This window comes from Bicyclus anynana, chromosome 17, assembly GCF_947172395.1.
Source record: "Bicyclus anynana chromosome 17, ilBicAnyn1.1, whole genome shotgun sequence".
NCBI classification, from domain to species: Eukaryota; Metazoa; Arthropoda; class Insecta; order Lepidoptera; family Nymphalidae; genus Bicyclus; species Bicyclus anynana.
In genome coordinates, this window is record NC_069099.1 from 12756635 (window position 1) to 12784548 (window position 27914).

Sequence of the window (27914 nt, forward strand, 5' to 3'; positions counted from 1 at the left end):
ATTTAAGAAAATATTGCACAAAATATACATAAACTTTGTCGGTATCTTCAACCATTATAACCCATCGATTACATAGAACACAATGGGTCACAAAGACCCGTAGACATCCCTTTTGTACATAGTCACATATCGCAGGGAAAACATGGTGGCTCAATAGAAACATAATCCACATCCGAAATTTGACAAAGAACATGAAATTGGATTACACAGCACTTAATATCTCTTTTCTACAATATTTGCTAAAATACTAGACCTTATGATTTGTGATCGTTCATTCGAAAATGTACTTTATTGTACGAAAAATAGATAATAATTTCAATTGATAGAAAAAGTGAATAGTTCCCACAATGATAATAACCCTTAGTACAGGCGTGCGACAAAAAAATATCACCGCTCGAAAAGATGTCATATTAAGAAACATGTCAATCATATTTTTATGACGGTTCTGAATAGGGCCCGTTGTTCACTTGCGCAGTGCATTTTTTTCCATATTTCACGCTCAGTTTGAGTAGTCCCAAATTTTGTTTGCCCATTTATTTGAGGGTTGTTTGGGAAAAATTGCCGGAATTTTTCGAGTTTGCCCAATTATACTTACAAGTTCGATGGTTTGTCGAGTGCTTTAATAAATATTGCACGCTTCCCGTTTTCGAATTTATTTTCGCTATTTAATAAGTAGCTACTTGTGTATCTTTAACATGCCGCCTTTTTTCAAAGTTTTGTGGTCTGGATAGGGAAGTGTGTTATTATTTTTGATAGTACTTTCATACCTATTGAAGTAGTGGTTATTTTTGAAGTGGTTACTCAATTATTATATTGAACTAATTTCAATATTTTTTGAGTAATGTTACTCGTATTTCCTGTATTTATTATCCTATTTACATCAGAGGTAGGTTTGGCGTTACGTTTATTTGTTTCCTACAAAAATTACTAAACCGATTTTTAAAATTCTTTCACCAATGGAAAGCTACATTATCAGTGAGTCACATAGGCTATATTTTATCCCCATATATCCACGGGAACGAGAACTAAGCAGGTAAAACCGCGGGAAAATCTATTAATGTTAATTTAAATCTCCAACTATCAAGTAGGTAACTGCTAGTTTAACATTGCAAAACGTGTAACAAAAATCAACATTTTGTTAATAGGCGTACCAATTAGATGAGTTTTCACGAACACGTGTTAAGAAATCGCGCTCGATTTCCATACAAATGAGCAACACAACTGTGCGTAGTGTACCTACACTGTGACCTCCTTGTACGTCAAACGCTTGAGCTGTTACGCTTTGTCTTGCAATTACGACGGTTTCACGAAATTTGCGCTGCGCAACCACCGGCGGTGAAGACCCGCCTTTATGCGTGACCTCGCTTTGACTTAGGCGTAGAACACATGATGTTGCGACGCAGATACTGATGCTAGATCACCTTTTATCCCAAACGCCACCTTTACGGAGATATGTCCGTTTCGATCAAGATGATAACAATACATTACATAACTATAATGGCCTGTCACGTTATAAAATCATGAAAGTCTGGGCTCTCGATCTAAATGAAACGCTTCTGAAAAATTTCTGATCGAGATCTGGTCGAAGACAAAACTACCTAGGTATAAATGTTGACGGGACTCCCGTCGTGACCACGATCCATGCAACTGGGTCGAAATATCGACAATAAAAATCTCGTCGTTTTATCGTGGTATGTACCCGTTTAAATAACATTCATAATGAACAACCACAAAATAAGTTTAAAATCATTACCTAGGTATAGATAAAGCCCTCATGGCGTCACTATACAATCTGCACAGCGTCTTTGTCATCGAAGACGTATTCCTCGATTTCTTACGTCACTGAATGTAGATTTTAACCACTGTCGCGGGGCGTCCGCACTGATCTCATTCTGCCTATCAACAATATTAGTCTCAAATATTCCTCAAGCTGAGACTTGAGAGGCACATTGGAGATTTTCCAAGAAAATCAATACGTCTCCCAAGGTTTCTTCTACTTCTCGGGCTGACTTCTGCCAAAGCTGCGCTGGCCCAAACGTGGACGGGCACTAATTTATTAAACTTCGTAGAAGCAAAAGGTTTTTTTTCAACATTTTGTTTTAGACCTTTATGCTTGAATTTTATCATTGGCGTATCTAGGATGTTTTCCTAGGGTTGGCCTGGCCCCCGACATCAAATCTATTATTAATATCATAATATAAGTAGCTCATAATCCTTGGGTGGGGACAGGTCCATTCTAGGGTTGGCACTGTCCCTCCATCCCCCCGCTATATACGCATATGAATTTTATCGATCCGCATCTGCGTAGTTTATCTTCTTGCTAATTGAGGCACTCACACGAGATACAGAAAAAAATGTTAGATGATAATAACGTTGATTATCGTAACATAAATTAGTTAATTCAAACGAGAAAAAAAAAATATTCTGCAGCGAGGGAACTTGGTCTTTTTGAAAGATCTTTAATGGTCAACGATGAGGCAACCACAGCAGCACTACACTAGACACTAATTATAACAATTAGCCGCGGCTCAAGCGCGCTGGTCGTATCACATAATTAGCATTGTCCGATGGAATTGCATCGCGAAGTGCCGCTAACACATTATGCTTTTTGTTCGCCCTGTGAGTGTCGGCTGTACATCGGTTGTGTGGTTGTAAGGGCGGACAAAGAAGCCGTTGTGAGTAGTGAAATTCGATAGCACGCGACATCGCACTGCGGTTGGGGAGAATGGGGCGAAAAGACGCTGCTTGAATATTGTTTTTTGTATATTTACACTTGTATATAAGTTGATGGTACAACATAGAAGAAATTTGTAGAAGAATACACATAACTTGGCAAAAATACTGGGCTCACAAGGAAATAATGAAAGGAGATATGCCGCTTTCATTGAAAAAGAAAGTTATGGATAGTAACATCTTGCCCTGTCTAACATATGGCTCACAAACCTGGACATTTACTAAACAAGCCAAAGAAAAAGTTAGAATATGTCAAGCGTCAATGGAACGATCCATATTAGGGATACGAAAGAGAGATAGAGTACGCCACACGAAAATAAGACAAAGAACAAAACAAATAGATTTCTTACTTCACTCCATGAAACTGAAATGGAAATGGACAGGCCATGTTGTTAGAACGAAGGACGCTCGGTGGACGAAGCGTGTCGTCCTATGGAAGAGCCCTAGGGGTAAACGGAAAAGAGGCAGGCCTTACAGAAGATGGGTCGACGACATCAAAGATATTGTAGGAGACGAGTGGCAATCAAAAGCAAACGATAGGGAAAAGTGGAAAAATCTGGAGGAGGCCTACAGAGGGGTTCTCATTTAAAAAGTTAAGGAAATATATATATATAATATATAGAGAAAAAGAAAGAAAAATAAATAGATACAAGTAACATATAAAATATTAATAAAAAGATAAAATGCAAAAAAAATGTACTAAGTATAAAAGTGTTACCTACTTTTTTCTGTTTAAAAATTATTAGAATAATTATTGTACCATATACCTTATGTAAATGGGAAATAATAAAAGGCTTTTTTATTTTATTTATTTTTATAAGTTGATGGTAATGGAAGAAGTAAAGGAGATACAAGGATTGTAGGATGTGGAAGGACGTGGTATCTACCTACACGTAAGGCTTAATTATATGTATGTATGTTGTATCTACACCATAATATAAAATATTATAAGAGCTTAGTCTAAATATATTTATGAATAAACTAGAATAAACAAGGCAGTCTTAGCTTAGTAGCGATCTTTTAGAGGCAAGATCTATTATGTATAAAATATCTATAATCGTATAATGTTCCGAATTAGCTAGATGGTGAAAGTGTTGATTAGATTCTTACCAGAAAGCAGAGAAAGACCTCGTACCTCGGACATATTTTGCGACATGATAGCGTTTGCTTCAAACCATTATGATGGGCAAGATTGCAGGCAAAAGAGGAGTAGGAAGAAGGAAGAAGTTCTGGCTACAAAATATAAGGGAGTGGACTGGTATGAAGACACTCGGAGAATTTTCGCCTAGTAATGGAGAAGGAGAATTTCTCTGCGTATGTGAAGTCTGCCAATCCGCTTTGGGCCAGTGCGGTGGACTATTGGCCTAACTCCTCTCATTCAGAGAGGAGACTCGAGCTCAGCAGTGAGCCTAATTATGTTTGATAATGATGATTTTAATTAATACAGTTTCCCATTAGTAGGTAGGTATGATACGTGAAATCATAGCCAGGTTCACATTATTTTGCTTAGTTGTTCCATCTATCCCGGGCCTCCCCTCACAATACAAGAGCCCCTTGTGCGCGACAACGCATCTCTGTGCTGCGCTAATCACTTTCACGTGCGCTGTCCCTGGTGTGCCATCCGACCTGCACTTCCTCACTGTCTGCTCATAACACCAGCAAGCTTACACTGAACTCTGGTCCGAGATACTTCAGATATGATTTCATCTAGGTATACTAATATTATAAAGCTGAAGAGTTTGTTTGTTTGATTGAACGCGCTAATCTCAGGAACTACTGGTCCGATTTGAAAAATTCATTCAGTGTTAGATAGCCTATTTATCGAGGAAGGCACTTAAAATGCACACAACTGAAAAGTTGGATGTGCATACCTCGGACTGGATTCGAACCCACACCCTCCGGAATCGGAAGTTGATATTATATCCACTGGGCTATAACGTATCCTAACCACCCGGTAATTTATTTGTATCTAAAAAAAACTTGGTAATTCTACTTTAATAAGAAATTAAATATCACGTGTCTCTAACGCTGAAGGAAAACATCGTGAGGAAAACTGCATACCAGAGAATTTTCTTAGTTCTCTACGTGTGTGAAGTCTGCCAATCCGCATTGTGCCAGCGTGGTGGACTACTGGACTACTAACTATAGGAGACTCGAGCTCAGCAGTGAGCCGAATATGGGTTGAGTAATGATTTCATTCTAAGTAGCCCGTGATAGCCCAGTGGATATAACCTCTGCCTCCGATTCTGGAGGGTGTGGGTTCGAATCCGGTCCGGGGCATGCACCTCCAACTTTTCAGTTGTGTGCATTTTAAGAAATTAAATATCACGTGTCTCAATCGGTGAAGGAAAACATCGTAAGGAAACCTGCATACCAGAGAATTATCTTAATTCTCTGCGTGTGTGAAGTCTGCCAATCCGCATTGGGCCAGCGTGGTAAACTATTGGCCTAACCCCTCTCATTCTTAGAGGAGACTCGAGCTCAGCAGTGACCCGAATATGGGTTGATGACGGAATGAAAATTCGCGTTTATAATATTAGTAGGATTACTCGTACGTAGTTCGATATAATATGTCAAGTTGATTTACGTAACACTCTTACTCTGTAAAGAAAACTAGATACAGTACCTAATATGAACTAGCTATGTAGGAGTATCTAATATGGTAGGATAATAGGCAGATCTTCTGCACTAGCAGTCAGCTAAACTATGGCTGTTACGTATATAATAGCTCAATAATGCACATATTATTCAAGCTACTCGTTCCCATGGCATTCCGCGGAGATGGGACAAGATCTTATTGTTGTCATAGACTAGGCACAGAAGAGATACGCCTAACTTTTACTATGATAACAGTTAATGCCTATAACCACGTGGCAGATGTTTTGGCTTGTTTTCTTCGATCATAAAATCGGTAATTTTTTATAAGTTAGGTATCAAAGCTTTTTAAATATTAATCTTTTAACAACAATTTTTTATTAACAAAACGAAAAAACAAAAAAAAATAGTTTTAGTTGTAAGATAACTATTATGTTTTTAACAAACCATTTAAAACACACACTTTCTTAAAAGTGTAAAATTACTTTCGACGGTGTCTGTCAGAATCCTTTGAATAATACTTATAGGAAACAGAGATTCACGATTGTTCCTAAAAATTAGGTAAAACTTAGCTTATGTAGCTATTAGTCATAAATATGACTTGCACTCGTCGAAGTCTATTTGTTAGTTATCTTTTACAATAGTTGCAATATAGTCAGGAGATATATTACGAGTGGACAAAGAAAACAAACAAGCTTTTAATTACTGGTCAGGAAGTTAGGCATTCACGAGTGAATAAAGAGAGCAAGCAAGCTGTCTAATACCACGTTGTTATGTCATAGAACAAACATGTTTCAATGAATGTCAGGACTCAGGTAGCTATACTTAACTCTAGGTAGGTTAGGTAGATAGCAGTCACAGCAGTTGTCCACGTCTGTTCATTACTTACTCTTAACAATAATCGCAAAACAGTCGGGAGGTAAATGCGAGTAGACAAAGAGAGCACGCAAGCTGTCTAAGTACCAGGGGGGCATAAAAAGTAGCTGTCAGGGCGGTCACGACGTGCGCTATGAACTGTAGGTATATGTGGACTATTACGGATTGCATGAGGACTATTAGGACCTAAACACACAACGCACTTTCTATGCACAGACGACGCGTTTGCTGTAATTCTTAAAATAAAATTAATTCTTTGAACCAAATATTTTTAAGTAAATAAATACCATACCTTACCATAAAAAATTCTCTTTCTGAAGAATAACATTATCTATTTTTAATTTGAATTACTAAACTGCTGTTCTGATCTTGTTTTATTATTACTCCAAAACGGTTTATCTGATGAACATGAAACTTACTCGTAATAATAAAGGCGCGATGTCGCCTGACGTCTCTCTTCGGACGTCAGGCGAAATCGCGCGCGACAAATGTCCCTTAATGAAAATGCGGTTTATATGTCATGATAAGTTTATCAAACTGAAAACGCGCGTTTCATGCGTGTAATACATTCAGTGTAGCGAGGCTTTTATGTATTGTGGATTATTACGTGTGTTCGGTGTTTAGTTCGTGAGACGGTGTAGGACAAATTGTTTTGAAATTAGTGGATACTATGGCTTGTAATTACTAGGTATGTACGAGTAACTCGGGATAGGAATAAAGAACTCCATTCTTGGGATTCCATGGTGGATGTCAATGACTTTTTCCTTATGCTTACGTCTGATTTTAGTGATGCAATGTTACTCTGTTTAGCTTGAGGTCAGGATATATTTAAGTCGTGGATTCGAGTTCGGGATTGGGTTTTAAAATATGATTTTTTTTCTTTCAATATTTTTTCTTCATCAGTGTTTTACTGTATCCTTAGTTAATCACGTTAAGCAGGGAGTTCCAATTACTGTTGGTGTATAGTGGGCCTTTAAAACTTGCTGAAGATGATGGTAATTTAATTCCTGGTAGAACACCATTCTTATTGCTTTCATGTCGAGTTGCTACTAATCTATAGGTATCTACACAAAAGTTTACTTGAAATTTGCTAATTTCAAATAACATAATAAAATAATAAAAGGGGTGTGGAGCTTCATCCTACTTTAACAATTTAAACCGCTTCCATCATTACTTACCATCAGGTGAGATTGTAGTCAAGGGCTAAAAGGCAAGGAATAAAAAAACAGAAACTCTAACCGAATTTACTAACATGTAGTTTGAATCATCATAATCATTATCAACCTATATTCGGCTCACTGTTGAGCTCGAGACTCCTTTCAGAAAGGCCCAATGTGGATTGGCAGACCCCTTGGGACCCTAACGTCCATCAGTCGAACTATGTGGCCTGCCCATTGCCACTTCAGCTTCGCGACTCGCTGAGCTATGTTAGTGACTTTCGTCTGCGGATCTCCTCATTCCTGATTCGATCACGCAGAGACTCCAAGCATAGCTCGCCCCATCGCCCGCTTAGTTTCTTAGAGCCTTCTATTAAGGCCCATAGTCAGCGAGCGTAGTTTTAATAGAACCTCTTTTTTCTTAGTCGGTTAAAAATGTTATCAAGCACGACGGTACGCTAATGCCCGGCCGACGTCCATAATTTGATCGTGAAAGTCACGTCCAAGTGGGAACGTCGGAACCTGTATTTAAAACAGTCTCAAACGTAAGGTTGCTGTAGTTACATCGAGGTTACGCCGAGCAAGTGGTCGTCAGGTGGCTGGGTTGGGCCGGTCACGATTCTTTGACCGATGTCGACTTGAAATGCTAGGCTCTGTTTCTGCACAATAACAATCAAAAATAAACCTTATAACCTCTAACTTAGATCACAATTTCCTTTAACAATAATTGAATGAAATTATAAAAGTTGTCATACGAAATTGAATTTTGTTTTCATGTGTTATAGAGTTGGAATTTGATTGGAATTGTACTGAGATTGGAAGACAACGCGTTAGTTAATGCTCTGCCTATGATCGTAATAAGTAGATGGTGTGTTGAAAAATTATCGGTGCGATCGGAGGCGCAATGGACGCGTCACTTTTTTGCCTATTTATATTGCCTGTAATTACAGATGTAGATCGTTACTAGATGGGCCAACAGAGTTAACTATTTGACATCCACACACGTCATTTCAACTCGGGTGCAATTCCGCTATTTAACACTCGTCGACGAATATTTCTCCTTTATTATGTCTTATTCGAATTTAAATTTATAGGATGCCAAACAGAATGCAGGGGCTGTAGATAGCTCCTGCTACTATTATAATATTATAATAGACATTCTTGAAAATACCTTTACATCAATACAGATCATAGACAATGCCCACGTGACAATATCGTCAATCTTCGCCGCTATGCCGCCGCTTCGCCGACGAAGCGTAGTCGGCGGCATACTAACTCTGATGACATAACACTATGAGGATCTTAAATTGAGTGCGATTTTCAACCACGGTCACAAGGGGGTGAGGATTTATCACATTTCATCCGTCACTTAAACCTTATAACCTTGTGACCTTGTGACCTTGCAGAACACTTTTAAACTACGTCTATCAAGCTGCATTTATGAGTCCCTATGAGTTTTTTTCTATTCTTTACAAGTTAGCCCTTGACTACAATCTCACCCGATAGTAAGTGATGTTGTAATCTAAGATTGAAGCTGGCTAACTTGTTTATGGAGGAGGATGAAAATCCACATCCCTTTCGGTTTCTACACGACATAGTACCGGAACAATAAATCGCTTGGCGGTATGTCTTTGCCAGTAGGTGCAGTAGGATGGTAACTCTAAGTCACGGTCGAAGCCCACCAACCAGACCAATTAAGAAAACCTCAATCTGCTCAGCCGAAGATCGAACCCAGGATTTCAGTCTTGTAAATCCACCGTTAAACGTGTAACTTGTATTATTCACGGCGTCTTGCTGTTTGCAAGAAGAAAGGCATATCCAGCCACAAATTTATATCCACGTAGAGACGTGGCCCGCTGCGATTTAATAAGTATACAGAGAGTACCATCCAAATGTCATCAGTGTTTTAGTTTTAGGCAAACAACAGGCTCCGGTATCGGACATCTACCAACACTAATACTTCCAGTCATTCAGTCTATTTGTGTCAACGAATAAACAGACGTAGTATCCCGCTGGGTATCGAAATGTCATCTGATTATTGTTATTGTTTTGTTTATTTTGTTTACTAATATTATAAATGAGATACTGAGTTTGTTTGTTTACGCTTTCACACTTTCTTCTTCGTTTCTTGAAGCACTTGGCCACGTTGGTAGTTGTGTCTGTTGGAGTTCTCTGTTGAAGTCAGGAGTTATCATTCCTAAATTGACTTACTTCTGCTCTGACCGTGGTCTAGGTACCGATAAAAACTTACCGCCAATGGTTTTAGAGTTCCGGTAATGCTGCGTTGATACCATCAGAGGTTTGGTAGAATAAACTTGGTTCTTCTTCCAAGTAAATCTGCTTCCATCTTAGTGGGAGGACTAACTCATCATTAAATAACAATATACGTCACTTTAGACTACGTCTAGATTTTAGCAGACCACCCAAACTGCCGAACGCATCATGAAGTGTTGCTTGGGAGCCAATGTGTGTTGCGAGTCGTTGAGATACACTAATCTGCATCTAAGCGTAACATGTATCGGTATTTCTTCTTCCTCTATGCATGCTCTGCACAGAGGACTGTCGGTTGTTGGTAAATAGAACCGAAATGTCCAATGAGCAGTGACTTCTATAACCATAGACCTCATAGGTCCAAACCAAGCTAACTTTTTACTCCGCAGCTATTTAGTCATTGGCACCAGTTTTAGGCTTCTTACTTAAATTGTGAATCGATTGGGAGGGAGCATACGTCCGGATGTCATGTCTGCCCCCCTAGCCAAGTGGCACGTCGATTCTTTTTCTACGATCGCTAACGCTTCGACAACTAGAAAGATCTATGGGAATGACTTGGATCTATGGGTAGAAAGAGAATCGACGTACCACTAGCTAGCTACGTAACGTACCACTGGCTAGGGAGGCTAGGACGCGATAGTTACGCACAAAAGCAGCTAAGGATACGACCGGTCGTAGCGCTGTAAATTGAGTGGTGATTACTAAGGTTAAGTTTTAGAAGTTTTGTCATTAAACTTGTATTGAGCTTGGTAGTAAAATTTCGAAATTGGCAAAGTACATTACGCTTTGGTACTACAAAAAGCCAAAAACAAAAAAAGAAGAAGAGGCTTAGTAGATACGCTATAAGGACTCGCAACCAATTTTTCGAAACTTTGCGTAGCTTCACATTGTCAACGGTAAGGGTGAGGGTAGGCGTTAAAAAGATCATAGTGAAGGAACATTATGTTTTTATTGTTTCCGAGGGATTGGGATTCATTTTCATCATTATCAACCCATATTCTCCTCACTGCTGAGCTCTAGGCTCCTCTGAGAATGAGAGGGGTTAGGCCAAGTAGTCCACCACGCTGACCCAGTGCGGATTGGCAGACTTCACACACGCAGAGAATTGAGAAAATTTTCTGGTATGCACGTTTTCTCACGATGTCTTTCCTTCACCGTTTGAGACACCGGGACGGGATTCGAACCACCAACCCTCCGGAGTCGGAGACAGAGGTCATATCTACTGGGCTGTCACGGCTCTCGTGGATTGGATTGGGTTTGGGTTGACGATATTAAACGAATTACAGAGAGCCGTTGGTTACTGGTTAATACTTCCTTTTTGCTAATTAACCACCGTCAGGCTTTTACATTCTATTGCAGATTAGTTCACTGATATACCATTTGTATTCTAATGGTATATCATGGTATGAGGGACCAAATAGCAATAAATTATTTGATTACCAGACCCCGGTTACTTTTACTCGCGTCAACTTGACAAGCTAATTAAAACTAGTCGTGCGTGATTAGAAACATTGGATGGGTTCTGTGCTGAAGAGGTGACCTCTTTTCTACTTTATATGTAGCGGGCATAGCGGATGCCCGCAACTTTGTTCACATATAAAATAATGTTATGTAACATTTTGGCGCAGTTGTGTGCGCGGCGGATTTACAATACGGAGGTCCCGGGTTCGATTCCCGGCTAGGCCGATTTTGGTCCAGGTCTGGCTTCGGCCGTGGCAAGTTATCACCCTACCGGCAAAGATGTACTTACCGCCAAGAGATTTAGCGATCCGGTACGATGTCACGTAGAAACCGAAAGCGGTGTGGATTTTCAACGTACTCCTAGCAAGTTAGCCTGCTTCCATCTTAGATAGCATTATCGCTTACCATCAGGTGAGATTTTAGTCAAGGGCTAACTTGTAGAGAATAAAAAAAAATATTTTCTCTTAGAACACTGTATTTATTGTTGAATACCGCGTTATAATCCGTTGCGTACTTTAAAAAGATATGCCCGAATTTGTTCTATGATGTCCTTGGCGTGTCTGTAAAAGGCGACACTTTGCCTATAACTTCTAGATCTAGTGTGTGGTTAACTAAAAACTAAACCCTTCGCTAGCTTATCAACTATTGATAAGATAGTCTGGTTTCACGACTCAGAGTAAAGGTGTCCACTACTTGTGTAGTGATAGGTAATAGTAGTTATTCTGTGTATTATATTCTGTGTATTGTATGTGTATTTATATACAGGATGGCCGGGGAGTTGATGTTCAAAGATAAAATTACGATTTTGCTTATTTTTTATGATTTTTTCCGCAATTTGGACCTAACATTGGTTTATGATTTTTTCTCATTGTACTAAGCATTTTTCGTTGGGTTTGTAGATAATAATTATGAACCATACTTAGGAGAACTACCCTAAAAATTACAGGCATTATGGAACTTACTTAAAATTTAGTCGCAAAGTCAAAATTACGGTTCTAACTCAACACTTGCCCAAGTTCGAAGTATCAAAAAAACAAAAAAACGGGGAACCTATGAGTTCATAGTATTCTTAAAAACTATCTAGGGTACTAACCAACAAAACAAGTCCAAATAATGCTGGTGTGGACTGGCTAAATTAAACTAAGCAAAATCGTAGAATATCGTATCATCCAAATTTTAACTTTGAACGTCAACTCCCTGGCCAACCTGTATAGTCTATACTAATATTATAAAGCTGAAGAGTTTCTTTGTTTGTTTGTTTGATTGATTGAACGCGCTAATCTCAGGAACTACTGGCCCGATTTGAAAAATTCTTTTAGTGTTAGATAGTCCATTTATCGAGGAAGGCTATAGGCTATATATTATCCCACGGAAACGGGAACCACATCAGCTAGTAATAGATAAGAAGGACATACGGACGATTTGGACTTCGGTTTTCAGCTTAGGTCTCGGTTTGTTAAGACATCTATGGCTCCTCGTTCCTCCTGTCACTAGGGCCAAACGCACTATAATATGTAATATTGTACTATATTTCGGGTTTGCGTACTATATACTGTTGAAGAAATATACAGTACGCAAGAATACTATATTTTCAAAACTGTTTATCAAACATAATTTTCATTTTAAAACTGTATTTGTGAGATTGTAGTCAAGGGCTAACTTGTAAAGAATAAAAAAAAAAAAAAAAAGTATAAACATTAGTTTTGACAGATACAATATCATCTAGCCTGTCCAAAACTTGTGTAACTCATTGAATTTCAAACTTTAAACGAATAAATTAACAAAACAATATCTTTTGGTTTCATAATTTAAAAATTAAATGTGAAAGAGAATTTATAAAAATAAATGTTGAAAAATGCAACGCGTACAAATAAAAATATATATCGATTTTTTGCTTATTCCATAAAATACTATATTTTACTTAAGCGCATTATATTCTTTTATAGCTAAATTTGAAAAATACTATATTTTTCTAAAAAAAAATGTTGGCAACCCTACCTGTCACCCTCCAACCTACTCTTTGCACTTGGCATTACCTTTTGGCATTTTTTAAAACTATTTCTACTGTGGCCCCTTAATTTAACGGATACTTTATCATACAATAATGGTTCTGCATACTATCCTCTATATCTGCTAGTTAAATAAAATTCACATCTACCTTCAATATTCCCATCTCTTAAGATCGCATAGAAAGTAGAAATCGTACATTACGTCACGTATCCCATAACCAACTCTTGTAATGTTAAAACCATACTTGTTTGTCGTTCCAACAAATGACAGGTTTGATCCAATCTTCTTGTAATTTTCTTGTTCAAACTCACCTATATTAACTCGAAAATGTCCAGTAAACGACCGTCATGTTCTAGCATCAGGTTTTGCTGATGATTTCTAAATTTGTGCACGCTGTTTTGATTATTACCACGTAAGTGACAAGGGTGATATTTGTTTGGATGTGTAAGTATTCTGTGGAACGGTTTGTTGCTAGATCAAAAGTCACGTAGTTCTCGCCTCAGTACTATTGCAACGGAGGACGTATTTCTTAAATCACCTTTGATTGATGGTTGATGCATTGACTCGTACGGGTAAGCAGGATTTTTGAACGTGGCCTTATTTTTGAAAATAATAATTCTTGTTTGTTTTGATTACATACCTACTAGATGTTGCCAGCTTTGTTCATGTCTGTTCATAATATTAAACGGTAGTTAATAGCCGTATTTCAAATTAAACGAATTTGATGACTCCTCATGTACATATTTTTTGGATTTACTTAATATCTTTAAATTATTAGTTTTCTATAATATTAAAATTTCTTTCTTTCTTTGTTGTCTTCTGTGTATTATGTGTGTGTATGTCCCCAAATAAAATAATTTTCTTTTCTTTCTTTCATATTATGTTGAAATCTTAACTTACATAAGCCAAAAATCAGACAAAGGCAGCCGCCTAAAAAGACAATATTTTTCAACATTACCAAGTTTTAACTCGAAAAACAGAATACAAGCCAGAAATTTAGGCATCCAGTCAGTGTTTTTGAATATTAACAACAGCGGGTCGCGAAGCTGAAGTAGCCAATGGGCGGGGTACATAGTCCGAAGGGCCAATGGACGTTGGGATCCCAAAGTGCTGCAATGGCAACCCTTTAGGACGGAGTGTTAGTCAACTTCCATAAAAAACACTAACTAAAACAAACAGATTAATAGTAAGAGATCCAGCATAAGAAATATACATAAACACTCATCTGTTATTTTTTTGGGATAATAAATAAATTATAGAAAATATTCACATCGACACATTGCATTGCTTAGTAAAATTGCGGCGGGATAGTATTCAATGATTAAATTTTTTATTAAATTTATATAATCTACTTCCCTTATCACGGCTTTTCCACTGGGCTATCACGGCTTGTAGCCCAGTGGAAAAGCCGTGATAGCCCAGTGGATATGACCTCTGCCTCCGATTTCGGAGGGTGTGGGTTCGAATCCGGTCCGGGGCATGCACCTCCAACTTTTCAGTTGTGTGCATTTTAAGAAATTAAATATCACGTGTCTCAATCAGTGAAGGAAAACATCGTGAGGAAACCTGCATACCAGAGAATTATCTTAATTCTCTGCGTGTGTGAAGTCTGCCAATCCGCATTGGGCCAGCGTGGTGGACTATTGGCCTAACCCCTCTCATTCTGAGAGAAGACTCGAGCTCAGCAGTGAGCCAAATAGGGGTTGATCACGACTTCCCTTATAGGTTAATTAAAAAAAACGTACACTAGTTATAATAAGTAATATACCCAATAGAATTGAAAACGTAAAGGTTGTCTGATTTTACACTGCAACTGTGGAGTTGTTGACATAAGCAGTTGAGCAATGTAATTTCTATAGCCTACTCAGTTATTTAGTCGTCTAATATATTAAATTAAAGCTTATTTTATGCTTAATTTGACTGAAGGCAACTTGGCCTTTGATCTATTTAATTTTATTTTGCAATGTGTCACTGTGAATATTATCTATCACTAGCTGACGCCGCGCGGTTTCACACACGTGATTCCCATTCACGTAGGAATACGGGGATTATATATAGCCTATAGCCTTCCTCGATAAATGGGCTATCTAACAACGAAAGAATTTCAATTTCAAATCAGACCAGTAGTTCCTGAGATTAGCGCGTTCAATCAATCAAACAAACTATTCAGCTTTATAATATTAGCATAGATTTACTTTATATCACTAATAAATAACAGATGAAGGTATATATTTCTAATACCGGATCTTAGCATATTTGTTTTGTTTTCGTAAACAAACATTTGTACAAACAGAATTCAGGCGGTGAATATTTCAAAAACTCCATTTAAGTTTAGGCGTGGCTACCACAATCCATGTCACATTCGTCTGCGGCGAGGAAAATGACAGAGAAGCAGTGGGGCGTCTGTCAAAAAGTCAAAAATAGTGAAATTTACTCTCGGCACGGTATATTCAAATTTACCCATGTGTCATTTGATATCTACTCTGACAGCTGACATCTTCATGACTGCGATATCACAATAACAACGACCTATCCACCCATAAACATTGCTTCGAAAATCAACTTTAACTTCTCTGAATAAAGTAGAATTTAGATTGTCTGAAACAGATTATGATAGCACAAAGGAATTCGTCAAATGACTATCCGTCATACGTTTTATAAAAGACCGCTAACCTAACAAATTTATAAAAGCGTTCGTTTAGAACTTTATGTATATGAAAATAATGGTGAAAATTCAATGTTTTTGGACAGTGACCCTAGTACGTCGGGGGGTCTGAAGGAGCTTCGTGGAAACGGCGTCAAAACGCTTGAGAGCGGTCAAGTGTGGTGACTGCTTGTTAGCAAGTGTGTTTGTATGTGACAAGATAATGTTGGTTGGTCACTATCAAAGGTCTTTTGTTGGGGCTTTTGGGACGGGGTTTGGGTTTACTGTAGTGTGTAGTTCGTAAGTAAATATACTAACAATATACGGCTGATTGTCACTTGAAGAATTGTCAGGGCAGTGCACAAGTGGATTACGTGAATGTATCTAATACAAATACTAAATATGTAGTTAAAAATCGTCATTTACAACCCCTTTTTTTTATTCTTTACATGTTAGCCCTTGACTACAATCTCACCTGATAGTAAGTGATGATGCAGTCTAAGATGGAAGCGGGCTAACTTGTTAGGAGGAGAATGACAATCCACACTCCTTTCCGGAAAGCTAAATCGCTTGGCGGTACGTCTTTGCCGGTAGGGTGGTAACTAGCCACGGCCGAAGCCTCCCACCAACCAGACGTGGACAAATTAATAAAATCTCAGTCTGCCCAGCCGGGGATCGAACCCAGGACTTCCGTCTTGTAAATGTCACGGAGGCCGTAAAAGTATTCGGCTCACTGTTGTATGTCGTTGTTCACGAGTCTCTTCTCAGAATGAGAGGGTTAGTAATCCACCAGGCTGGCCGAATGCGAATTGGCAGGCATCACACACGTAGAGAAAGGAAATATGTCAATTCCCTGGTAAAACTGTCAGTTTAATAAACAAAATAAAAAAAAACACTTTACTTACGCAAAAATATGAAAAGTGAATGACAATAATAATATATGACAAAGACATCTTATTCATTGATTGACTTTGATATTGACAGCGCGCGTTTGCAAAGACAACTGACAACCAATGACAATCTAAACTAGCATTTACAAAGCTGGATTAGTATAAATATAATTAAATCAGCTTATTTTGCCTGTTGGCGAATATTATTTCGGCTAAGATTCTAATGGAGTAATCTAGTAAAATAAACAAGATTTTTAGTACATTTTTCATTGCTGTATCGTTCTAAAATATGTTCAAAAGTGGGCCCAATGTCGGACATCACATTTCCCAGCATTTGACATTCATTACAAATTACAGGTTCGATTCCCTGTTAACGTTCTCACACTACAGAGAACAAATATGGCTATATCGTTACTGTAATCGTGCTATTCACTTGCTACGTGATGTGCGGACCGATTTCTAGATTAGGAATAGGTTATGTGCTAACCGAGTGACCTAACCGATTCGATTTAACTAGGGTTTGCCAAATCAAAGAGTATTTTTTAGTTAAAAGAGGAAATATTATTTTAATCTTGTTTTATTACCCTCAAAGAAACTATGATAAAACAATAAACTAAAAAAAAAAAAAATTTGGTACTACAAAACAAACAAACTATTTTAAAACAAATAGGAATATTTTAATCTTTTGACATTACCGATAGGTATGCATAATAATTGGAGCTCAATCGGCGATACGATGTTGTGTAGAGACCGAAAGGGATGTGGATTTTTATCCTCTTCCCAACAAGTTAGTCCGCTTCCATCTTAGATCGCTTCATCACTTACCATCAGGTGAGTTTGTAGTCACTTGTAAAGAATAAAAAAAAAACTCCTGTCAATTTAGAAAGTCATAATTTTTTAATTGCTTACTGATTTAGTGGTAGCAGTGGCGCGCACATCATAGATGCATAAACGTGCTGCCTCAGGACTCAGTAAGAACTTGTGTTGAAGAAGGAATCTTCCATTTTGTGAAATATTCACGTATAGTGCCTACCCTAGTTAAACATTCTGTGCACGCCACTGAGTGGTAGTCTAACCATAAACCGCCAACTCGCAATAGTACCTTGGCTAACGAGTATGCCATAATTTTGGGATTCAACCCTGTCCAGACACTCACGATTCTTTCTCGTCTCCCTCTACTTCACACTGCGAGATAAGGACAGATGTAGCGGAGACGTGTGGTGTATTGCTCACAATCGTGACTTCTATAGAATGGTCTTATGTGTCAATTTCGCCGGCAGCAAATTAGTCTGAGAGCCCACTTTGAAAATAGTGAACCGTTACAAAAAAATCGGTAAAGTCGGTTTACTGACGATAGATGAACGTGACAACGTCATAAGAATTAAATAAATAAAATACTGTTCGTTTTTATAAATACTGTTTAATAATTTTCATACACCAGAATATACTTTATTTCTTGTAAAAAAGTTGGCAATCCTAGAGCGAGTGAACGGCGCATGACGTCATCTTTTTTCGAGTTTTAATTTTCGCTTTTTAGTTTTGAAGTTGGATGATATTTTTTTTTGATTAATGCTACTAAATGGAAAAAATATAAAAGGATTTAGCTGCATATATTTTTTTAATAGCCCTACGAGCAACTCTGATATTCGAGAGGCCATAGATTCGATCTTCGGTTGTTAAGCTATTGTATTAAGTCTTCACTTATCTAGCTGGAAATTAAAGGGGAATTTTAATTAGTCATAATAAATAGACGTGATTTTATATACATTATTTTATTTAAAATATTTTTCGTTTATATTTGTTTGCACTGGCTCTTTGTCTACAAGTATTATTGTTCAAAATTCTTTATCAAGCGCCTTCTTTGAAGCATTCCTACGTAGATTGTCTGTGGGTGCAATTTCCACGATTGTTTCACGATTTAGATTCCTAGCGGCCGCAGATGAAAAGTGGTTTATTATTTCACGAGATTGGCCATCATTGACGCCTCGTTGGTGATTTGGGTGAGTGGGAATCAAAAAATACGTAATCCGATTTAAAGTAGCCAATGCTAGTCGGGAAGTGATAACTTGTACTTTCGGTGCATTGTTAAAAATCGTGTAAAAGGGAAATGTATTGGTAACTGAATAATTTAGGTAGGTTACGTAAAGTTTACGTTAAGTTTAAAAAATGGTGACAGTTCGTTTCACTGTTGAAAATTTACCGCGATTCACGATAATAGTGCGTATTATGAACGTCATAAGGCAATTGTACCCATGCTAACACTAAAAAACACTTTAGTCTTGGTAAGTGCAGGGATATATATGTACAATGCTTACGTGTACTAAGAGTAGGTATGAGCTGACAAACTTTCAGTCATTCAAATAGGATAGGTATGTCTAGGAGAGATGATCGAACAACTAGTCAAAATTGGATAAGAATCTTGGAATTTGAGATACCCAGCTGAATAAAATATAATAAACTTGTATTTCGATTTCATTTTAAAATTTGTCTCAATTTTTAATAGTCTATTAAAATTTGAGGACAAAAGTAACAAAAATCGGTATTTTTACAACATTTCCTATGGGTGTATTTACAAAAAATATAGGTATTTTTGTGATCTTTGTCCACAATTTTTAATAGCTTAGGTTAATGATGCAGATGACTGGATGACACCGCTATGCCTTAATCAGCCAGAAAATTCTAACCCAACACTAGTCTTAGAATACTACTTACCAGGATGCTCGTTCGTTTCTTACAATCGAACGCACTGTATGCATTTGGTAACATTGGCATTCCAAATGAAAACAAAACAGAATAGCCAATAAGCATACCAATGTCGCATCCACACCACCGTCTTAGAATACTTACTTACCAGGATGCTCGTTCGTTTCTTGCAATCGAACGCACTGTGTGCATTTGGTAACATTGGCATTCCAAATGAAAACAAAACAGAATACCCAATAAGCATACCAATGTCGCATCCACTGTGATCGGTCGCGCGTAAAATCCGCCCGCTAATATTATTCAGCGCCGAGCCACGACACCGCTATGTCTTAATCAGCCAGAAAATTGTAACTCAATACTAGTTTTAGAATACTACTTACCAGAATGCTCGTTCGTTTCTTGCAATCGAATGCAGTGTACATTTGGCAGTCCACGGGTAGCATTGGCATTCATAAATTAAAACACATTCAAAACAGAGTACCCAATGTAATGTGCATCCACACCACCGTCTTATAATACTACTTACCAGGATGCTCGTTCGTTTCTTGCAATCGAACGCACTGTGTGCATTTGGTAACATTGGCATTCCAAATTAAAACAAAACAGAATACCCAATAAGCATACCAATGTCGCATCCACTGTGATCGGTCGCGCGTAAAATCCGCCCGCTAATATTATTCAGCGCCGAGTCACGAGACCGCTATGTCTTAATCAGCCAGAAAATTCTAACCCAACACTAGTCTTAGAATTCTACTTACCAGGACGCTTGTTCGTTTCTTGCAATCGAACGCAGTGTACATTTGGCAGTCCACGGGTAACATTGGCATTCATAAATTAAAACACATTCAAAACAGAATACCCAATAACCATACCAGTCGCATCCAAACCACCGTCTTAGAATACTACTTACCAGGATGCTCGTTCGTTTCTTGCAATCGAACACACTGTGTGCATTTGGTAACATTGGCATTCCAAATGAAAACAAAACAGAATACCCAATAAGCATACCAATGTCGCATCCACACTGCTATGATCGGTCGCGCGTAAAATCCGCCCGCTAATATTATTCAGCGCTGAGCCGCGGGCCACGACACCGCTTTGACTTTTAATCAGCCAGCAAATATTTGGCTGCGTATTGAGGAGGCTTGTGCAATTGTATTAGGTGGCCAGTGAACAGGGATGGGGTACGCTCGGTCGGGTCTGCGCTATGTCGCGCTGCGTTTGATGTGTTTGCTAATGTTGCGATTGATATGCGCTGTTTGACATTATTGTTTCTAATTCAATTTATGAGTGGAACCCTTCATGGATCCGGTTAAGGGACCCGGTCTCTTTACCGAGAGGACATGGGTTGTCACGATGATTTCCGGCCATTGGACTAATAACGCAAAAATAATAAATACATGATTATTTTTGCGTTTTTTGTGTTGCCAGTGATGACCTACTGTTCCGAGACTCATAAGAAGGTTAAGAGTCACACAGCGGGCAATGGAACGAGCTATATTGGGAGTATCTCTGCGTGATCGAATCAGAAATGAGGAGATCCGCAGAAGAACCAAAGTCAACGACATAGTTCAATGAGTTGCGAAGCTGAAGTGGCAATGGGCGCGGCACATAGTTCGAAGAGCCGATGGACGTTGAGGTTCCAAAGTGCTGGAATGTTGACCCCGCACTAGAAAGCGCAGTGTTGGTGGATTGACGACATCAAGCGAGTCGCAGGAATTCGCTGGATGCAGGTGGCTCAGTATCGTGATGTTTGGAAGTCCCTACAAAAGGCCTATGTCCTGCAGTGGACGTCCATCGGCTGATATTATGATGATGGTTATTTTTAATATCTGGAGTCCACATGAAGTTAAGTACAAGCTCATGTTGGAGAAACTTCAAATAAAAATACTAAGGTGGCTGTACCGCAAACAGTACGGTTATTACGTGGGCTATCCTTACGTATGTCTCACTTTATTTTTATAAGGTATTCTGGGATATATATATTATGATTCGTTAGAGGTGAGACGTTACGTAGCTCTAGCGGATTACTTCTTCCGCCTAATTAGAGGGGAATTGTCTAACATAGATTGGACAGTCTTGTTAGCGCGTTGGCATTGCTTAGCAGGGTATTTAAGTGGGATCCCTAATATAGGGCCACGATTTTTTTAACAATAACTTAAAAACTGTCAGTGTTAATTACAAGTCTAATAAATACAATGGATGGTCTAAAATTTATGGAGCCCAGGATATAAAATTTATTGTACCCTGGCGGAAATAAAAGAAAATATTTTTTTAACTATTTTCGACTAAACAAATCTACGAATTTACTTTAATTCTTTCGAAATAATATTCATTCTCTCCCTAGAAATGCAACACTGATATGGGTAACAATGGCGGATTGATGACGTTTTCAACGCAATAGTCGTTTTGACGTTTGCTGTCAAATATCATGTCATAGCTGCTATACGGGCGCCATCTTGATGTAACTCAAAAACTTGGGTTTTAATTTTATTTATTTCTTTTCATTTAGTTACATTTATTCACTTATTTAGATTTTAACAAATATTATAAAATTTTAATGATACGGGGTACAAGAGTGGACCTGAAATTGATCGTCTCCTTTTGCAGATTATACAATCCTAGTCCTGATACTGTGCTGATACTTAAATGACAAATGAAAGGGATGCCACGTAGCCAATTCAAAATCAATTTGTCTGAAACAGTAGCGTTCATACAGACATAATGACTGCAGTTCCTTGCAGATTTGCTCACGTACTGTGGACAAAATCATCGTGCGTATGTATTGGCCTTTAAATTGTGCTCACACCTTAGACACGACGCGATAATTTCATTGATGACGCGATGATAGATTAAAAAAATTACTAGAAATATGTAAGACTAGCTGATGCCGCGCGGTTTTACCCGCGTGGTTTCCGTTCCCGTAGGAAAACGTAATATAGCCTATAGCCTTCCTCGATAAATAAGCTATCAAACACTGAAAGAATTTTTCAAATCGGACTAGTTGTCGTTGTTCCTGAGATTAGCGCGTTCAATCGAACAAACAATCATACAAACTCTTCAGCTTTATATAATAGTATAGAAGTATAGATTATTTTTGTCTTTTTCGTAAAATAGACATTTGACAATTTAACAACAATCTCATCTGATGGTTAATTTGTCTTATTCTTAGATACAATAATATCACCTGGTAAGTGTACCTATATGTGGTCTGTCGAGATACGTTTGCCTAGATTATTCTATTTACTCTTCCAAGAATCTGGAAACAGACTTTGGAAGAGAGTAGAGATAATAGCTGTATGAGAAAAAACGACGTAAGTTTTGTATGAGTCCTAGAGACAGTCAATATAGGAACAACATTGATTTTTCAAACTAATCCTTCTATGTGGTGTCTTGCGCTGCGATTGTAAATAGGAGAAGAAGGTACGACGTTAAAGAGTTCCAGAGGTTACTTAAAGTCCTTTGAATTATATCCTATGGATGGAACTGAATGTGCACGTAACGTGCAATGTACAGTCGCGTACAAGAGTGTCTCGCTAGTGTTTTATTTATTTGATTATATTTCGTGCCATAGACGTACTTATAGAAACACATGTAATCAAGTCGTCAGTGTGCACATATCGTGAGACGTACAGTCGCGTACAAGAGTGGCATGTTTGCGCACGTCGCGCGGCGTGTCGTACCGGCGATGGGCGCACGTCCGCAATGTCATTACCGCGGGCATGGCTCCCACCGCACTGTGCTACACACAAGTGTTTTATTTATTCATTTATACACTTTTGTATATTTCTAATTCTCTTCAGTCTGTTCGTAAATATCCAGTTTATTCTAAATTCGAAATTTCTTCAATCTGGGTGGGTACTTTCATCGCCGATTTTAAGGGTAGATATATTCGGACAAACTCTTTTACCGCGCTCAAGCTGTGAGCGTCGTCTGCCATTGTTCGTTCGTTGGACGACTCGACTGTGTTTTCTGCGTATTTCACGACGGCCGTTGTGTTTCTGCGTGCAATAAAATCTTCCTTTTGCCTTCGATAAAACCACAAAACCTGTATTTGAAGTGAACTTCGTCACAATTTAAAATTAAGAGTTTCTTGTGAAAATTACTCGGTTTGTACTAAAGCCGCGGCCAATCTGTGTCAGTGTGTGTCATCGAATGTCGATTCAATGTGTTTGGCGTGAAGAAGCAGGGCGGATGGACATTATCGGAATGTAGGTGGTTTGTTTGCATTGCCTTCATTTCGGTGATAGGAACCTAAAAATAGGAAATATTCGTAATTTTCTCACCAGCACCTACATGCAGTTCACTTATTTACTCCCAGGGGGGAAACGTCCCTACTATATTTTTCAATATTTCCTAAAAATTTCACCTTCCTAACAATATTCAGACAAACTATATAGGGAAAATAATACGAAGAAACGCTTCTAAAAATGTAAATATAGGCAATGCTATTTTGTACCACCATGCTTGTTTATTTCATAAAACTCGTATACAACCAGTTGAAGAGTTTAGCGTGTATAAACAGAGTAACAGCTACGATTTATTTACTTTTGTACGCAAGTGTACTCACGTTTTCCATTGGCTTTCATGTGGCCCGTGTACGAGAAATGATGAGACAATACTGCCACTGATTCCCAAATTATAAAAAAAGAAATGTTACTGCAAAATAAAGTATAATTTTGGTTTGAGCTGTCGTGACCAGACCTTTATTTCATAAACAGCTAGAGGAAGTCCCGAGCCGCTGGTACCTACTTTTAATACGGGTACACCAATAGGAATAAAATAATAAGTTTTTTTTATTAGTATTTACAAGTTAGCACTTGTAGGTACATATATTTTCGGTGCCTTGACTACAATCTCAGTTCTCACACATGGTAAGTTATGATGCAATCTAAGATGAAAGCAGGCTAACTTGTTAAAAGGAAGATGAAAATCTACACCCTTTTCTTTCTTTCTACTCGACAGCGTACCGGAACGCTAAATCGCTTGGCGGTACGTCTTTGTCGGTAGGGTGGTAACTAGCCACGGCCGAAGCCTCCCATCAGCTAGACCTGGACCAATTAAGAAAACCTCAATCGGCCCAGCCGGGAATCGAACTCAGGACCGCCATTTTGTAAATCCAGCGCGCATGCTGCGTCATGGATGCCGTCATAAATAAAAATGTAATAATAACAGTCAGGAATTAAAATTATTTTTCCTTTTACGTAAGAACTCTAAAACGGCTTACCGGCTCCTTTCAGCAAAACCTGCCTTCCGAACCGGTGGCAGAGTCTTTACAAATACTCAAAGACGTTACAAAAATGCTTGTTATAATCTAAGGTTTCTTGAAATACCTAAATTAATTTTTGTTTTCGAAAAGAAAAAGTCTTCAGCTATGTCTCAAGGGTTGATTTCGAATCTAGACTGCCACATACGTTTTGATATACGTACCCAACAATTTAAGCTCATGTAAGCATCTTATACCATAACGACAACATATTATGATATTAATACCCACTTTATTAGTCCATAAACTATGTAAGCAAAACTAAACTTTATTGCGATCAAGATTAACATCAAAATGCTTTGAATTTTATTTATTCATCAGCTACGGTGTTTTGTTAATTTTTTAAATTTGTCCTTGTTTTGAATGTTTACAGACAGCGTATAAAACGATTATAGTAAGCTGAGTGCCGACAGTCCTCTGAGCATAACAGTGGCGTGCATAAAGTGTTTAACTAGGGTATAAATTGTATTATGTACAATATGTATTATACTAGGTACTGAGTACCTACATACCTACCGTTCAACCTCCCTAGTAACTCTTCGTAGCATGAATCCACTGGCATGTATGTCTACCAATAAGTTCAAAGTTTTTATTAACGCAAATTTATAATAAATGCCTTTATATAAACGATAAAAATATAATATAAAAGATGAAAAAGCTTGGAAATTAAATGCATTAAGTACCTATATGAGACTGTGTCCTTAGTTTCTGAAGACATTGTAAAATGGTGATAAACTTAAAAATCCATGTCTGAGTTTGTTATGGGCTCTTGGACTAAGGCGTATTTGGATCCGGTTACTTTAATTTCAAGTTTTCCACTTTACTTATCTTATTATTACCTACTTTACTTTGTATAATCATAACTAAACCAGTGTGCCTAGTGGGACTTTTCAATATTATCATATTGTTACTATCACGTTGACGTAATCGCAAATTTATATGGAATTAAAACAGTTGTGCAGTAGTGCCGCTAGATGGCGCTGTTTCAATTCCTTAGAAATTCACGTTCACGTTACGTGACAGTAACAGTATAAAACTGCCACTAGGCCCTCTGACCTTTCAAAAGTGTTTACTCGTAAACTGAGCCTAATTGAAATACCTAAATGAATTTTAACTTAGACTTTGACTTTTTAGGATGAACTTTTGGGCGGCTGGCCTAAGATCTGGCCGTCACTGTCCAGAATAGCGACCAAGTTAGAACAAACGTCATACAGCATCCAAATGTACAATAGCAAGAAACATTATTGGCTGAATCGTCCAAATAACGGATTGAATAATAAACACACATTGTTTGTGGACATTATAATCATAACACTGTTCCATTCGGTACAAGTTTTTGTGAGCAAATTAAGGATTAACAACGCGTTGATTTGTATTGATCTCTAGAACATACAAATAACATTGCTATTGGCTACTTCACAAGTCAGAATTCGTGCCCGGGATACTATTACGTTTATTTATGTAAAATTCTTTAATTGACACACAGAAACAAACACATTATTAAAAAATATAGAATTTTACTGGTGGGAGGCTTCGGCCGTGGCTAGTTAGGAGGAGGAAGAAAATCCACACCGTTTTCGGTTTTCGGTTTGCACACGACATCGTACCGGAACACTAAATCGCTTGGCGGTACGCCTTTGCAGGTAGAGTAGTACCTGGCCACGGCCGAAGGTTCCCGCCAGCAAGACTTGGACCAATTAAGAAAACCTCAATCGCATAGCTAAGGATCGAACCCAGGGCCTCTGTCTCGTAAATGCAGAGCGCCTACCACTGCGCCACAGAAGCCGTCACAGGTTACAGAATGGAGTCTACAGAAAGGTCATTTTATACTTAAAATCTTCGTAGAACGTATCAGGAATAAGGGAATTAAGAAGGTAATCAAGAAGTTTTGATTACGTGCAGCTCAAAGTTTTGTATGCATCTAAAGGATTACGTGCAGCTCCTCAAGTAAATGGGTAAAGAAGGAACAAAATCAAAAAGTTCCTGAGCACATTATTACAATAATTAAAAAAATATATTAACAAAATTTATTAACAATTCAAAATGAACATTAGTTTTTTATGATAAACGTAAAATTGAATTAAATTAAATCGTAGTCTTTTGAGATGCAAAGAGTTACCAAAAATAAAATAGACCTTTGTAATGCCATAGTGGAATTTACACTAAAGGCATAAAAGTGATCAGAACGACACAACACAAATTGTTCCAGTAAAACAATGAGCCCATTACAATGTCCAAATTGAGGTATTTTGTCAATTGCAAATCGAGATCGAATCTACTCAAAATTAATATGTATGTGTATCCGATCTCGATAGATGAATGACAATTGCACCAGAATTGGGGACTAGGGGAGATAAAAAGCGCATTCCCTGGGGAGTGGAGTTAAAAGATTTTGTCGAGGGGAAGGAATTGTGCGTGTGATACTTTGTTATTTTAATCGCCTTTCTGAGTTTTATGTGACAAAAGACTTTTGTTTTTCTATTTTGTGATACCTACCTATTGGTTCATTGTTTTCTTTTATGACGTCATGTCTATATATTTTCATCGTTTCAAGTACCTAATTATGAGTTGTCTCATTGCACTTGAGTTTTTATTGTTTTGATTTATTTGTTTGCAGATTTGATCTTATCATGTTTAGCAGTCTTCATCATCATTGTCATATCATCCGATGGACGTCCACTGCAGGACATAGGCCTTTTGTAGAGACTTCCAAACATCACGATGGCTGATTTTGATGGAGGTGAGATTGTACCTAGTCAAGGGCTAACTAGTAAAGAATAATAAAAAAAAAAACGATACTGAGACCTGCATCCAGCGAATCCCTGCGACTTGCTTGATGTCGTCACTCGTCAGCCCACATGGTGGAGGGTCGATCAACACTGCATTTAGCAGTGGAGGTACTTAAATGTACCTATCACTTAAATGTACATTTAAGTACCTTGTTATAGTGAGTTGTTTCATTAATTCTGTAGTTGATTTGTGTAATTTTTTGATCTGCGTGTGATCTCTATTTTTGAAAATAAAAAAAAATTATTGAGTTTTCTCAGTTTGGTGTTATTGGGGTTGACTGTAATTAATATTTGAAACACCAGAGGGACTATAAATTTCTAATCAGCTAGCAAATAAGGATCAAAATTTCGAAAAAAAATAACAAATAAATAGCAGATGAAGTCGCGGGTAGTTTTAAAATAAAAAGACACGCAACACAATTGATAAATTAACACGAGCAATTCATCCCCTACAGTAAAATATCGCAGGTTTTTTCCCCAAAAATAAAAATGGGGAAGACGGGATTATCCCTGAGGCGA